The sequence below is a fragment of the Epargyreus clarus genome, unplaced genomic scaffold (genome assembly GCF_041222505.1).
Source record: "Epargyreus clarus isolate Ecla_fem2 unplaced genomic scaffold, WU_Ecla_fem_2.2 ptg000032l, whole genome shotgun sequence".
In the NCBI taxonomy this organism is placed as follows: domain Eukaryota; kingdom Metazoa; phylum Arthropoda; class Insecta; order Lepidoptera; family Hesperiidae; genus Epargyreus; species Epargyreus clarus.
In genome coordinates this window covers 537,309-551,975 of record NW_027332237.1, presented here as the reverse complement: position 1 = coordinate 551,975, position 14,667 = coordinate 537,309, and the positions used below count along the sequence as shown (strand labels likewise).

Genomic DNA, 14,667 nt, shown 5'->3' with positions numbered 1-14,667 from the left:
TATATTATACTCATCGTTAGAATGCCTTTTCCTTACCACACCCTTCAAACAAGAACACTGCAGTGCTTAAAACTGTTGTAAGAGGCAGAAATACATATTATATTTAACGTACCTCCCAGAATAACAAAGATTTTTATCGCCTTTCAAAGATGTTAGTAGTTTTTTAGTAAAATCTTAGATGAATAATGTTATAAAAAAGTAAAAAAAATACAGATTACTATACAAATGTTGCTAAACAACTAACCTTAGGCAATTTCGCATTATATTTTAATGTGTACATAAATGGTACATTTCCTTCAATTAATTATATAAACGGATACATTTTTTCAATTAAATTATTAGTCATGCGAATAGCATTGCAAGACCTTTAAGGCCGGTACGGTAGGTAGCATATTCCGAACTAGAATGTCATAATAAATGTAGTTGTATCAACGTGTGAACGCACTTAAATATCACATTAGTATATCTATTACTAATGTTATAACCTTATAACACTTACGTCCGGAATCAATAACCAATCTATCTAATGTTTTGCCTGCTGAATACGGAAATTTGACAATTTTAGTAAATAGATACTGTCAAAGTTCGATCTTTGGTAGGCAAATCATTAGATAGATCGCATAAACATAATAAACTAATATCACCGATAGATCGTATATTACTAACCGGTGTTCAAGTATAGTACCTATATGCTTGCATAGCGACCAGGACGATTGTTTTCCTTAATTTAGCGAATATAAGGAAGTGGACAAATTTAAAAATAGATAAAAAAATCGAATATAGGTACCTAATAATATTTGAATGATCTCCAGCTACTTTTGGTGTAAAATAGAGGTCCTCAAACATTACCCTTACTGCCCACTTTGAGAATCAATCATTTCGTCCCCAAAATTTTAATAATACAGAATATAGGAAATAGAATGAACGTTTTTTTTATCAAAATCAAATCAAATCAAAATTTTTTATTAAAAAAAAAATAGGTTCTTTACAGATCACTTTTTGAAAGTCAAAACAACTACCACCACTTCACAAGGTGTTTCGTTATGGAGAAGAAGCGGCGAAAGAAACTCCATAACATACTATCTAAATGTATAGTTGTGTAACTTTACGTGAAAAGAACATAGTAAATATTGTTTCATTGAAAGTGATCGTCCATTTCTCCGAGGCGCTAACATTGTTAGTATAATTAGGTGAAAGTGATCCTCCACACTACGTACCTACTTACTATGGCATGGTCGCCATCATTGGCATGCGGATATTGGTGTTTTGAAACCCAATGAGTACCTTACATATGGTAAAATAGGTAAATTCAGTAAATTAGTTAGGGTAATATCGAACTACATTCAGATGATTTAAATTGTAGGATTATAAGGCCAACTTTTAAAATTATATCAGCGTTTTACCGTTCTACCAGAACCTTCTGTGGTTCGACTCCGGCGGCACCACCGCCACATCTATTACTGCCTAATAACAACAGTGTTAAGCGCTGCTGTGTTCTGGTTTGATGTGCATCCGATCCGTTATACCTTTTCATTTACGTGTAATATTTTTTTATAATATAAGAGTAACAGACGATTATACAGCCCACCTAATAGTATGTGGCTACTGCCCCCCATGGACATCTGTAATCAACCCCAGATAGGATTAGATATCCTACCTGAGGTCGCCACAGATTCGCCTGCCTGTGCCCATTCCAGCTTACTCCTGAGGACTAAGCTGGAATGCCGGGGAAAAGTATGTCTCCCTTACCACAACTATCTAACCAGAATACAGCAGCGTTTAACACTGCTGTTATGAGGCAGAAATAGCAGGTTAGAAGTATATTAGTCGGTAATTATTACCTTCATATTGACCGTAAGTTAGCTACTACGAGTACAGTCTCTAAAAAATCTATTTAAACCATTTCCACCTTCGGTTGTTAACCTTCATTCAATATCCATTGAGATCTCGAAAATAAAACGATATCAATTGAAAGAGACACGTATCACAAATTCAATTTTGAATCGATATCAAGGCGACGCCATCCGTCGTAAATAACGCTAAATAAAGAAACAGTTAACTGTTAACGAAGTCTAAACCGTTTTAATAGATAGCTATATGTCACTAGTTTGTATCTCCCAGGTCTGTTTACTAAAATTTTATACTTTAAAGTACTTTTTAAAGATTTTATTTTTTTTAAGAAAAAATATGAGTGAGTTTTTAACCGACTTCCCCAGGAAAACAGGTTATCTATTCGTTATTTTTTTTTATAACCGACAGATAAAACTGACACCATAAAGTTTGATATTTTTTGTTTTATAATGTTTTCGAAACCACTTAGGTTCCACTAAAATTTTCTAGTTTGAATGGTGTAGCCGAAGGTTTAGTACTCAAACTTGTTACAGCCATAGATTAGTATAAAATGTCATTGGTTACAGCACTTACAGCAGCGCATAAAACTATTGTTATGAGCCAGTAATATTATAAGAAAGAAAGAAAAAATATTTATTAGGAAAAGTACATAAACACAACAGCATAAAAAATAACAAGATATATTATAACTATTACCATATTTGAAGTGAACTTAAATTTTATATATTGCTAAAAGGATGAAGATCCAAACAGACAGATTAAACGTTTTTGTAGATATAAATGTGCATTTATATTGGATACATTTGGTATATTTAATTCGTGGTGTATGGTTTCGGGGTAAACCACATTCTTAGCTCAAGGAGTGGAATTGTAGAACATCTTCGTTTACTTATTTTGGATAGAATTCATTATAAATTCTATGTCAGTTCGACCACGTTCGACTTTAATGAAACAACATAATATTCATTTTTAACATAGATTAGTAAAGATACTTCGCCGCCTTGAAATTGAATGAAGCCACACACGGCTTATTTTAGTAAGTTCTTTTTTTGAATTCTTGACTAATAAAAACATTTTTATAGAAAATTTACGAATAAATAACTAATACTGCGTAATTTACATAATAAATAAATAATTATTTCAAATATTTTAGGGACATTTTAGCACGGAGACGTGGCAAAACTTTTTTACGCAACTATTTCAATTCTCAAAACTGGGTACATTTTCTTGTTAGGAGTGAGTAATCTTTACTAATCTATGATTTTTAATTAGATATTTTTAATGCTATATATATGTAAGTTTAACTTCAATGGAGTTCGCTCTTTCGTTTTTAAAGTTTTAGTATTTGTTACCATATCAGCCATAAAATTAAATACCGACTTACATTGTGAAAATTTTTAACTATCTATCTATTAAATAAAGCGAATAACGCCGAAAAATAGCGGTTTCTTGTATGGCAACCCCCATTTATAGTCAAAATTAATTTATTTTGATTATTCATTGTTATAAGGGCCGCGATTATACCTATATGTATACTTTGTAAAAAATAATCAGGTTTCTTTCTATTAAGCTTCTCGAGACAGACTGTGACATACAGATCAACAGCGGAGGTTTAGTAATCGGGTTCCGTTTTAACCCTTTGGGTACGGATCCCTAAAAAAAAACAGGCACGTGACCACATACCTGTAAGGTCTGTGCACGTGACTATCTTATTTTAAGCTGTTGATTCTAAGTTAACCTTGGTTAAGTAACATCTCTACCGAACTTTTTGCTCCTCAAACACACATTACAACTCAATTATTATCGTTTAACGCCCACACATGCGGCGAACCTAATGATGTAATTATGAGAATGATTCTTCTTCGGGAAAAACATACAGGTACATAATATAGATAATATGCTTAGACATACTGCTTGTGTAGATCTCAACCGGTCTACAAAGTTAGCAACGTCGGACGCGGTCGCAAGTTGGATGGGTGGCCATTAGTGGCAAAATTTCATGTGCGTTTCTGTTCTTCGCAGGACGCTAAGCGCAGTCTTGGTTGTTATAATTGGACAGCAGTCGTTAAATCTCGTCGAACGCCTTATGGACTATTTAAAAAAAAGTCCCAACAGCTTAGAACTATTTATTGCCTACGTCATTACCTCAATTTGTAGGAATCCAACGATACTTCATATGTTAAAATCTGTCAAGCTGTCTAAACTGCAGGTCGTGCTAAAAATGAGACAGACAGACATACATACATACATACATACATACATACATACATACATACATACATACATACATACATACATACATACATACATACATACATACATACATACATACATACATTACCCTCCCCGAGTATGAAGATTCAACTTGATGATACGATTAGATTCCTTCCTGAAGTTGGCGGCAGATGTCTTGCTACCCTTGAGGACTTAGTTGAAACGCCTATGATAAGTATGTCTCCCTTACTACACCTTAAAAATATTTGACATTTTTTTCAAAAAAAGAACAATGTTGTTTACGCCTCAGATATTGCTGTTCCTAAGAACTCGTAAAGTTCCATGTAAAATTCATGCAATCCTTAGTTTTAATTATAAAAAAACAACAAATTGTAGAGATAGGTAAATGCTTAAATTATACGAATCACGTAGGCATAGCCTTGGTTAAGTAGATCGTAATCGATCTCCAAAGTTAAGCAACTGGGCGCGGTCGGCACTCGGATGGGTGACCGCTAGTGGTTAAAATACTTCTGTGCACTTTCGACATCCCTACAACCTGGTAACTTATATTCAAACCAATGTCCATCAGACATAAATATAATATTACTAAAATGACTGAGTTATTGGAAGAATGATTAGAAAATATTCCCCGCTCTAGTGTCTATGCTCTGCATTACATAATCTGTGCATTTGCCTATTTCATAATCTGTGACATCTTGCGCGCTACGAGTTTTTGCCGCGAAGCACGCAAGTCGAACAAGGTCTCACGAAGAATGCCGCCTAACCTTACCAATAGGCATTACCAGGCCATGTGTTAGATGCATAATGTTCACATTAGTTGGTACTTAGAAGACACGTATTAGCCGGATTAAGTTTTTAGGCGCGTTTGAGTACCTAAATTAAATTTTTGGAATAAAAAAAATAGGTTATGTTAGTGGCATTTTTATAATATAGGAGTAGACGAGAATGCAGTCCACCTGATGGTAAGTGGCTACTGCCGCCCGTGGACATCTGTAATCAACCCCAGATAGGATTAGATATTCCTACCTGAGGTCGGCCACAGATGCGCCGCTACCCCTGAGGACTAAGCTGGAACGCCTCGGAAAAGTATGTCTCCCTTACCACACCCTTCAAACCGGAACACAGCAGCAGTTAGCTATTAAGCACTGTTTGCAATAGAAATATTATTGTAATTTTTAGGGATCCGTACGCAAAGGGTAAAAACGGAACCCTATTACTAAGAATCCACTGTCCGTCCATCTGTCGTTCTGTCACAGGCCTCCTTCTCTTGATCCGTAATAGACACACACTTATTTTTCTTATTATTTTAATTTTGCTTGGATGAAGAGACAATAATTGTCATAAGTATGCTATAAAACATTCCATTTTAATGGCTTGAACTTTAATAATAACTAAAAAGGTACATGAACAATTTACGAGGAAACAAAAAAAAACTTTTTTTGTTTCCTCATAAATTGAATCAAAAAATTTGTACGCAAAGTACATATTTTTTGGCACAATGACGTTTTGCAAAACATTATCATTTTTATATTAAGTATTTACATCTATTTTTGAATTCTCTTTGATAAATAAAAACTATTCACTAAATATTTTCAATCAATCCTGTTTTCATGTATGATGAGTCACATACTGTAACTTATAATGGCTGAGATAAAAAATGCAATTAACTAAACATTACCACAATAATGTTTTTGTTGTATTATGTTATGTCATCTCTTATGGTGTTATGACCACATACCTACTTATAACATACCATATCTTATTATGATCATATCTATCTTTTATAACAGTAGTGTTAAGCGCTGCTGTGTTCTGTTTTGAAGGGTGTGGTAAGGGAGACATACTTTTCCGAGGCGTTCCAGCTTAGTTCTCAGGGGTAGCGGCACGTCTGTGGCCGACCTCAGATAGGAATATAATCCTATTTGAGGTCGACTTTTTTTTTGTTATCGAGGGGGAAACCTTCAAAAGGTACCCTACAATGTGGGAGCGACGCCGGGTTATGTGGGATTTTTACCGCACTAAAACCTCCCCGGTGGCCGTTCTCTGCGCTGCGTAGAGGGCTCCGGGAGCTCCAAAGGAACGCAACTACATTTCCATGGGCGGCAGTAGCCACCTACCATCAGGTGGACTGCATTCTCGTCTACTCCTATATTATAAAAATGCCACTAACATAACTATCTACCTATTGCCTGCAGTCAATACACGGTGACCTCTATCACCTTCAACAAAACAACCAATTTACTTTGTAAGTATACCTATACTTATTACTCAAGTATTTTAATTTCCACATCCTTAACCCATGATGATGCTATAATACTATGGTGTGAGACGACCTTCAACGGATGATTCAGTCACGTTTTAAAAACCCATGAGATTGATGAGATAAAAACTACAAAGCATGGCTTTAATTTACTTAATGAGTACCTAATCTTATCCACATTGGGTATAGGATGCTTCTCCAATTATAGGGAGATATCTGTGTCCAGCAGTGGGTTAACAGTTCCTTTGCAGCCAATATCCGCAGAAAAAAAGTATATTATATACCTGGGTATACTAAAATCTAGACCTACTTTACTTGTCAATATTTTCCTTCAAATCAAAATTTTATAGGTTCATGATTTGGGCTCTTAATACATTAAATTAGTACTTAGATATTTTTAGAAAATAAATTCCAATCAAATCTCATTTATTCAAAGTTGATTCGTATGTAACACTTTTTGAAAGTCAGTAAACTACCACCGCTTCGGAAGGTGTTCGCTATGGAGAAGAAGCGGCGAAGGAAACTCCATACGCCGTACCAGACACGGGAATTCTGTTTTTATCCGACATACAAAACTACATGAACACCGTTTTTTATACATATACTAGCTGACCCGACGAACGTTGTGTTGCCATATAAATAAAAAAATGTTAAGGGTGAACAACTCTTATCACTATTGCCTATGAAAAATAGATAGTAGCCGATTCTCAGACCTACTGAATATGCATATAAAATTTGGTGAAAATCGGTAAAGCTGTTTCGGAGGAGTACGGTAACTAACATTGTGACACGAGAATTTTATATTTAAGATTAATGTCGTATCATCACTTATTTTTAACGAACTTATATTTCATACATTTCACGGATAATACTCATATAAATAATATTAGTGTTTTTTCAGCTTATTCCATTCCGTTATTCGTCCTAGCAGTGTAGGTCGTTGGTAATTAGTCACATGCCCTTAGCAAACATGATCTAGATGACTTTTATGGCAATATCGAATGTACGGAGCTATTTAGCACCCATACATTTAAGAACATACAAGAAACTAGTATTCAAATAAAATATACGATAAATAAGGTTTTTTATAAAGGAGCAAATGAGTATGCAGTCTACCTGATGGCAAGAGGAAGTACCGTCCATGGACATCTGTAATCAACTCCAAATAGAATTAGATTTCTACCTGAGGTCCACCACATGTGCGCTACTACCCCTGAGGACTAAGCTGGAACGCCTCGGAAAAGTATGTCTCCCTTACCACACAGTTCAAATCGGAACACAGCAGCACTTAAAAACTTGACCTGTATGTAATGTTTACAATACAAGAGAAGTAAGGCAGTGTTTCTCAACTTTTGCCTTCTCCAACTTCTTCATAAAGTTACGCAAAAATAAAACATGTTTTTTCCTAAAAATCAAGGTCATGTTTAAATTTATTTTTACGTTAATCTATTAGATCGACAATCGAATTAAATTTTAAATCAACTACAAAATAGTGTCAAATAATTTAAAGCATAAAAAAATTACGGAATATAAAAGTAAAATCTAAAAGATATTATTCAACTCTGTAACATCACTTCGATATTGATTGGCACTGAAACAATAATTTCAAAAGACACCAAATAAATAACACTGTTTCAAAATTACGACACAATAACCCGAGCGTAAAGTTCAGTCTTCGCAATGTTGTATTTGAGATAAAAATCACCCATGTAGTACTGTTTTAACGCGATTGCAATGATAGTAAATATGTTTTATGATTGAAATAGCAAAGAAGCAGTTGCTTTGTTGGTAAGTGTTTTTTTTTTATAATATAAGAGTAGCAGACGAGCATGCAGTCCACCTGATGGTAAGTGGCTACTGCCGCTGATGGACATCTGTAATCAACCCCAGATAGGATTAGATATCTTACCTGAGATCGGCCACAGATGCGCCTAAGCTGGAACGCCTTGGAAAAGTCTGTCTCGCTTACCACACCCTTTAAACCAGAACACAGCAGCGCCTAACACTGCTGTTATTAGGTAGAAATAGGTGTGGCGGTGGTGCCGCCGGAGTCGAACCACAAAGGGTTCTACCACCTTCAACCACGGTTATTGCCACCCGTGGACATCTGCTACAGACCCGAAGTCGGTTACAGATGCGTTGCAACTCCTGAGGACTAATCTTCTTCTGTAAGTTTGGTGGCATTCACACTTATCCACAGAAACACAGGGACCGGAGTGGTGCCACCACACTTATTTGTTTACTGGAACAAAAAGGTGTGGCGGTGGTACCACTCCGGTCGAAACATACCCGTTCTATCACTTATCTAGCCTAAGTCTGAGAGCCGAGAGTCTGAGATTCAATTCCCAGGCATTCACCACTGATGTTCGAAGTTATATGTTCTGATAGCTACGGCTCGCATGTGGTTTTAAAAATCCTCAAAAGTCTACCATTATGCATTTGGCCAGTTGGCATAAAAAGCCTCTCATTCTGAGACTATACCAGAATAAAGCAGTGGGACAGTAATGGGTTAATGACAAAATGGCATTGAATGTACCAATATTCTATAATCACAGTTCAATTTACATTCATTAAAAAAACTAATACCGTATTATAATGATACATTATATTTGCAATTGCTTAAGTGTAATAAAATTTCGTAAGCAAAGGAATGCGTTGATTGCGTGTCAATAAACTATCTATGGTGTAAGGCAGTGTTTCTAAAACTTAGTTACTTCACGATCCCCTTACTATGTGACAATATTTCGTGAACCCCTATGTCCCGGTATTTTTAACATAAGGTATTATTATTTAAGGAATATAAAATCCCTAAAACATTAAACAGTAAAAGTTAACTATATAATTCAGTAACTAGGTATGTATGTCATTAAATATAAGTTTTCTTATTAGAATCCCATTATAAACTTTATATTGTTTCTTTTTCTTTTTACTGAGTCTTCGCAACTAACCACGTCCTCCTAAATAAGTGTTTGCGAGAAAATTTGAGAATCACTTGTAAAGGGCTAAGCAATTTGACATAATTCCTGCCTCCAGTATATTTCTCGTATATTTCTTAACGTTTGTTTAAAAAGTAACCAGCCGGTATCTACGAGTGGCTGATCAAGTTTTTTACCTTTTTAGTTGACAACGGTAAAACAACATTCTAAAATAGTCAATCGAAAGTTAACTCTAGTTTGCGGTTTATCAATACCTTGAATAGACACCTTTTTTAACTTTGTCGCAACCAAACAGTTAAATTAGGAGATTAATCAGGCGCTTTTTGAGTTACAATTTGGAAATATTGTAATTTTACGGATATCTCCTAACAGTACAAAAAGCATCGCTTCAATTTTCTAACGATTTTATCATAACGCTCTGTGAAAGTTATTTTGCGACCTTAAAGATTTTCGGGTGCATTTTTTAGTTATAATTTGGCGTGAGGTCGTAAAGTAAAGTCGATAAGGTCGGATCCTTCAAAGAATTACATTATAACGAGCGTTTAAATATAAACGAGGCAAAACACGGCAGTGCCCACCTTCGTTCCGTACTACATTGGAGTCAAACCTGTTCTGTGGTTGCGTCATGCGCGTGCCTCGGCTTAAGACCCTGATTCATTGGCGATTGCCGTATGATGTCCAGTTAGTTTTCTTTTAGCACTCCAGGCCGTTTCCAAAGTTTCGCAAAAATCTTAGAAATGTGTAAATCAAATCAGAGAAGAATCTTTACAGATTTATTTGAACGTCAATAAACGTAATATCCAAACCAAAAGGTAGTTGTTTGTTGCATTTCCAGTGATGTAAACAATGCCTGATTTAAATTAACGATAAATCAATCGATGAGGACTATCACACTACGCTACGCTACAATCTTTACTTATCCTTTAGATTTCCTAGTCACCTGTACGCACTTTAGTGAATGTTTATACCATATAACTCAATAGATAAGCTATTATACTCCCAATAATAGGTTTTTGACTGTTATTTTAGAGAACATTCAACCAAATTGAGAACTTTCTTTTGAAGTTGGGCAAAACGTCGAGATGTTGGATATTTCGTACTTTTTACCGAAGTCTGCTGCAGACTCCCGCCCGGATAAGCATAGGTTAATGGGCCAGGGTCTTAAATCTTTTACATTAAGGCCCGAGTACCGGCAAAGTAAGTTGCGAAGTTGATACGTCAACAGCACGTGAATATTAGCTGAGATCAGATATGTGCAGTAAATTGATAAACATCTGACAGAAGCATTCGTTGTATATCCACGGTACCATGTAAATGCTAATGTTCTAGAACATTAATATTCTATAACTATTTCCATAGTTGTAAAGTACATCAAAGGAATATAAAAATCCAAGTAATCTTCCAATTATATATGTATACGTTGTTTCTAGAAAGATAGTATATCAATATAAAAACATACTTTACGCCGTTCTCGATTTTTATATTGATGAGTGAGAAATATACTAAAGTCCTAGTCGCATAAAAACATACATCATGAAAAATCTGAATCTGTGAAATTAGTATTGAGTTGTTTTACCTGTGAAACGATATAATATACATAGTAGTATATTATTATTTAAACTACAACGTCACATGAATGTTCGCCAGTTCGGCCGCTAACTGGTCACTTCTGGCTTAATAAGCATACATGTTCAATATCGTAAAATCGACTGTAAAATCCTTTAGATTAAGTCTTCCACGTCCTTCGCTAATGCTTCTCATTAACACGTCACACACTAAAACCACATCTCGTCTGAGTTTACAAAATCAACCGAGTCATATGGTTAACACAAACCCAAACTTTGGGAGTGAAATATAATCAATACAGACTTACATAACGCTGGTCGCTGCGTCTTAATTTGAAGCCTAAGCCTCTGTGGTTAGACTCTTTTGTCACCACCACCACATCTCTGCCTAATAACAGAACGTTAAGCGTAGCTGTGTACCGGTTTGAAGAGTGTGTTAAAGAAATGTTCTGAAGGTGGTAGAACCCTTTGCGGTTCGACACCCGCGGTACCACCGCCACACCCATTTCTGCCTCATAACAACAGCGGTAAGCGCTGCTGTGTTCTGATTTGAAGGGTGTGGTAAGGGAGACATACTTTTCCAAGGCGTTTCAGCTTAGTCCTCATGGGCAACGACACCTCTGCGGTCGACCTCTGATCATAGGAATCTAATCATTCATCATCATAATATTATTCTAAAAAATGATTCAACCCAGTCCTATCATAAATTATAATAGCGTAACATGAAACTACCCAGCGGTTTGTAAAAAATCGTAAATCCGTCGCACGAACGATATGAGCACACGATGTTGTAAGCTAATAGTGGTTACGCAGAAATATTTGTCGAGTTATGTCGGCGATTTCCTAATATGGCTAATATGTTACGTGGACATATTTACGAGGAGTCAATACGGCGTAATTGATAGGTGTGAGGTTTTACAAAATAACCGGATTGGTTAAAAGCAGTAGGTTTCGTGTTTTTTATAATATTTTTCTATGGTTGTTATTTCATTATCAAAGATTTCGAACATAACTGTCCCATTTATATTCATTTATCATATCCGAATGAGAAAGATTGATGAACTTAGTGCACCGATGTAATTTTATGGAGTATTTTGTGGAATATCTAGACGTCCCTGCAATAATTGTCTTTAGCATTAAAATATTTTGAAGGTGGTAGAACCCTTTGTGGTTCGACTCCGGCGGCACCACCGCCACACCTATTTCTACCTAATAACAGCAGTGTTAGGCGCTGCTGTGTTCCGGTTTGAAGGGTGTGGTAAGGGAGACAAACTTTTCCGAGGCGTTCCAGCTTAGTCCTCAGGGGTAGCGGCGCATCTGTGGCCGACCTCAGGTAGGAATATCTAATCCTATCTGGGGTTAATTACAGATGTCCATGGGCGGCAGTAGCCACTTACCATCAGGTGGACTGCATGCTCGTCTGCTACTCTTATATTATAAAAAAAGGCCACGATAAAATTAATTTCCCATATTATTCATTTCTTGATTTAAGGACGTCGACGGGGTACGACGAGGTACTATTGCTATCATTACTTTTTTTAACCCTCATTCATAAATCCATTATTTCAATCATTGTTATTTCCTCTGAGATCAATAGTCAAAGAGCGTATTAGCTTTAAACAGATATCAACAAAAACTATAGTTATGATATTTCAAAATTTCAAAGATTTCTCCACTGATAGTTAACTTGTTTCAACATATTTTAAGATGGGCGAGATAAATAACAGTAGATTACAAACTTATTAACATCTTTAGGTAACAAATTATACATGATATTCAGATTAGATGTAATCTAACAAGAAATTCCACTGGTTTCAATAAAATAAATTGAAATTAAAACAGTGAACTTGGATTTTATGAGCGTACCTTGAGCTTGCTGACTTGAAACCACATTGAACCATATTGGACTTGAAATCTTGAATTGATAAAAGGAACATTTTCCATTTATATAGGTTTTTTATAATATAGGAATAGCAGACGCGCATGCATACATGGTAAGTGGCTATTGCCACTCAAGGATATTTGTAATTATCCACAGATTAAATCAGATTCTTACCTGAGGTCAGGCACAGGTGCGCCTCTACCCCTGAGGATTAAGCTGGAACGCCTTAGAAAATTATGTCTTCCTTAACACACCCTTCAAACCACAACACAGCAAGGCTTAGCACTATTATAAAGTTTGATTAATAATTCATAAATTAATAATGAAATAAGCTTCTTCTGAATGCATTTCAAGTTACAGATCGTTGCAGAAAAGTAAAAGCCGAAAGAAATACAAGATTTCCAATATATACACGCCCTTGGCACTTGGACAAGGGGTAGCGCTTGCCTTTACATGCTAAAGTTGCCTCAATGCTATTAATATTTACTAGTTAAATTCGGTTACGCTTCGCTGTTAACAAAATTTATATAGGACTCTGAGATAAAAAGCACGTGAAATACTCCTACATTAAAATAAACCGTTGTAAATATATATATAAATATATATAAATATATATATATATATATATATATATATATATATATATATATATATATATAATCATATATAAAGACATATCTATTAATATTACCATACAATTAAAATTATAATACATTTAAATATGTTTATGAATACTTCGAGATCCACGTTTCGATATTTATTATTATTACATTAATTTGTATTTTATATCAATTCTACAAATTGATTTGGAATTGGTATTATACTTAAAACACTAAAATATAACAGATTCTAACAAATATTATGTACGTGTATTATGTAGAAATTGCCATATGTGGGTGTCTAGCGGGCAAAACATTACATATACCGATTATTAATAACTTTTAACAAGTAGCATGAATATAAATATATATTTCTCGTATTCCTCGCATTAAATATCAAAATATAGATACTGCTTTATATCATAAATTCTACATATTACATAACACTATCAAAATATGCACGGTCACAGGTAGTCACGGGCAATTACATTATATACGATAATTGTCAAATGTCATGCAGCAACCCAGATATAACTGACATCCTTGGTACAACTCACACCCAAACACGAATTTAATCAAAGACAAGGTTAATTCTACATGACACTTGCACTTTTAGAACCACTGGTACGGTGCAGACTGAATAGGAAAAAAATAATTATAATAGGAATCAATTTGAGAATCACTGTATAAACACTTAATATTAAAAGTTAATGACAAAAATTAACATTGAATAAATAATTCTTTATTGTTCTTCCTACTTATATTATTAATTTTGAAAGATAATGAAGTTGTTGCTTCAATTAGATCAAAATTTGTTGTTAAGTTTTTATAATTATTTCTTGTGAACAGTGATATATGAAGGTTATTTACCTAATTGACTTTATTGTAAGTTTATTATTTTATAGCAACTTAATTAAATACACAAAATTCATATCTTACCCATAACCAATTAAACGGTTCATGAGTTTCACGAGAACGAAGACGCGAAAACTAGATTTTTAACTAGATAATTAATAAAACACAGTAATCTGACTGCTAAAAAACGTACAAACACTCGACAAACATTACGCTCCGCAGGTGGGTACAAATATATAAATTATCCCGTAGTAATACTATATTTATAGCGTGACATCGTACTCGTAGAACATCAGATCTTCCAAGCTAAATGAAACTTGCCTTAAAAATTCTTCAAAACTGTAATAATTCAAATCTTTCATAACTTCCAATAACCACCATAAAATAGCCATTTATAAGCAGTAATAAAGTGAAAGTAAATAATAGTTCTATTACATAAAGCGGGAAACAGCCGCAGGGCGTGTCAGAAAACTATAAAAAACTT

At 34.8% G+C, this 14,667-nt stretch overlaps 1 protein-coding gene across 7 annotated transcripts in view; it reads right to left on the bottom strand.

Moving 5' to 3' along the window:
* Window positions 1-14,667, bottom strand: part of nahoda (DOMON-like domain-containing protein nahoda) — an 86,436-nt gene that overhangs the window by 57,306 nt on the left and 14,463 nt on the right. The window lies entirely within an intron of this gene.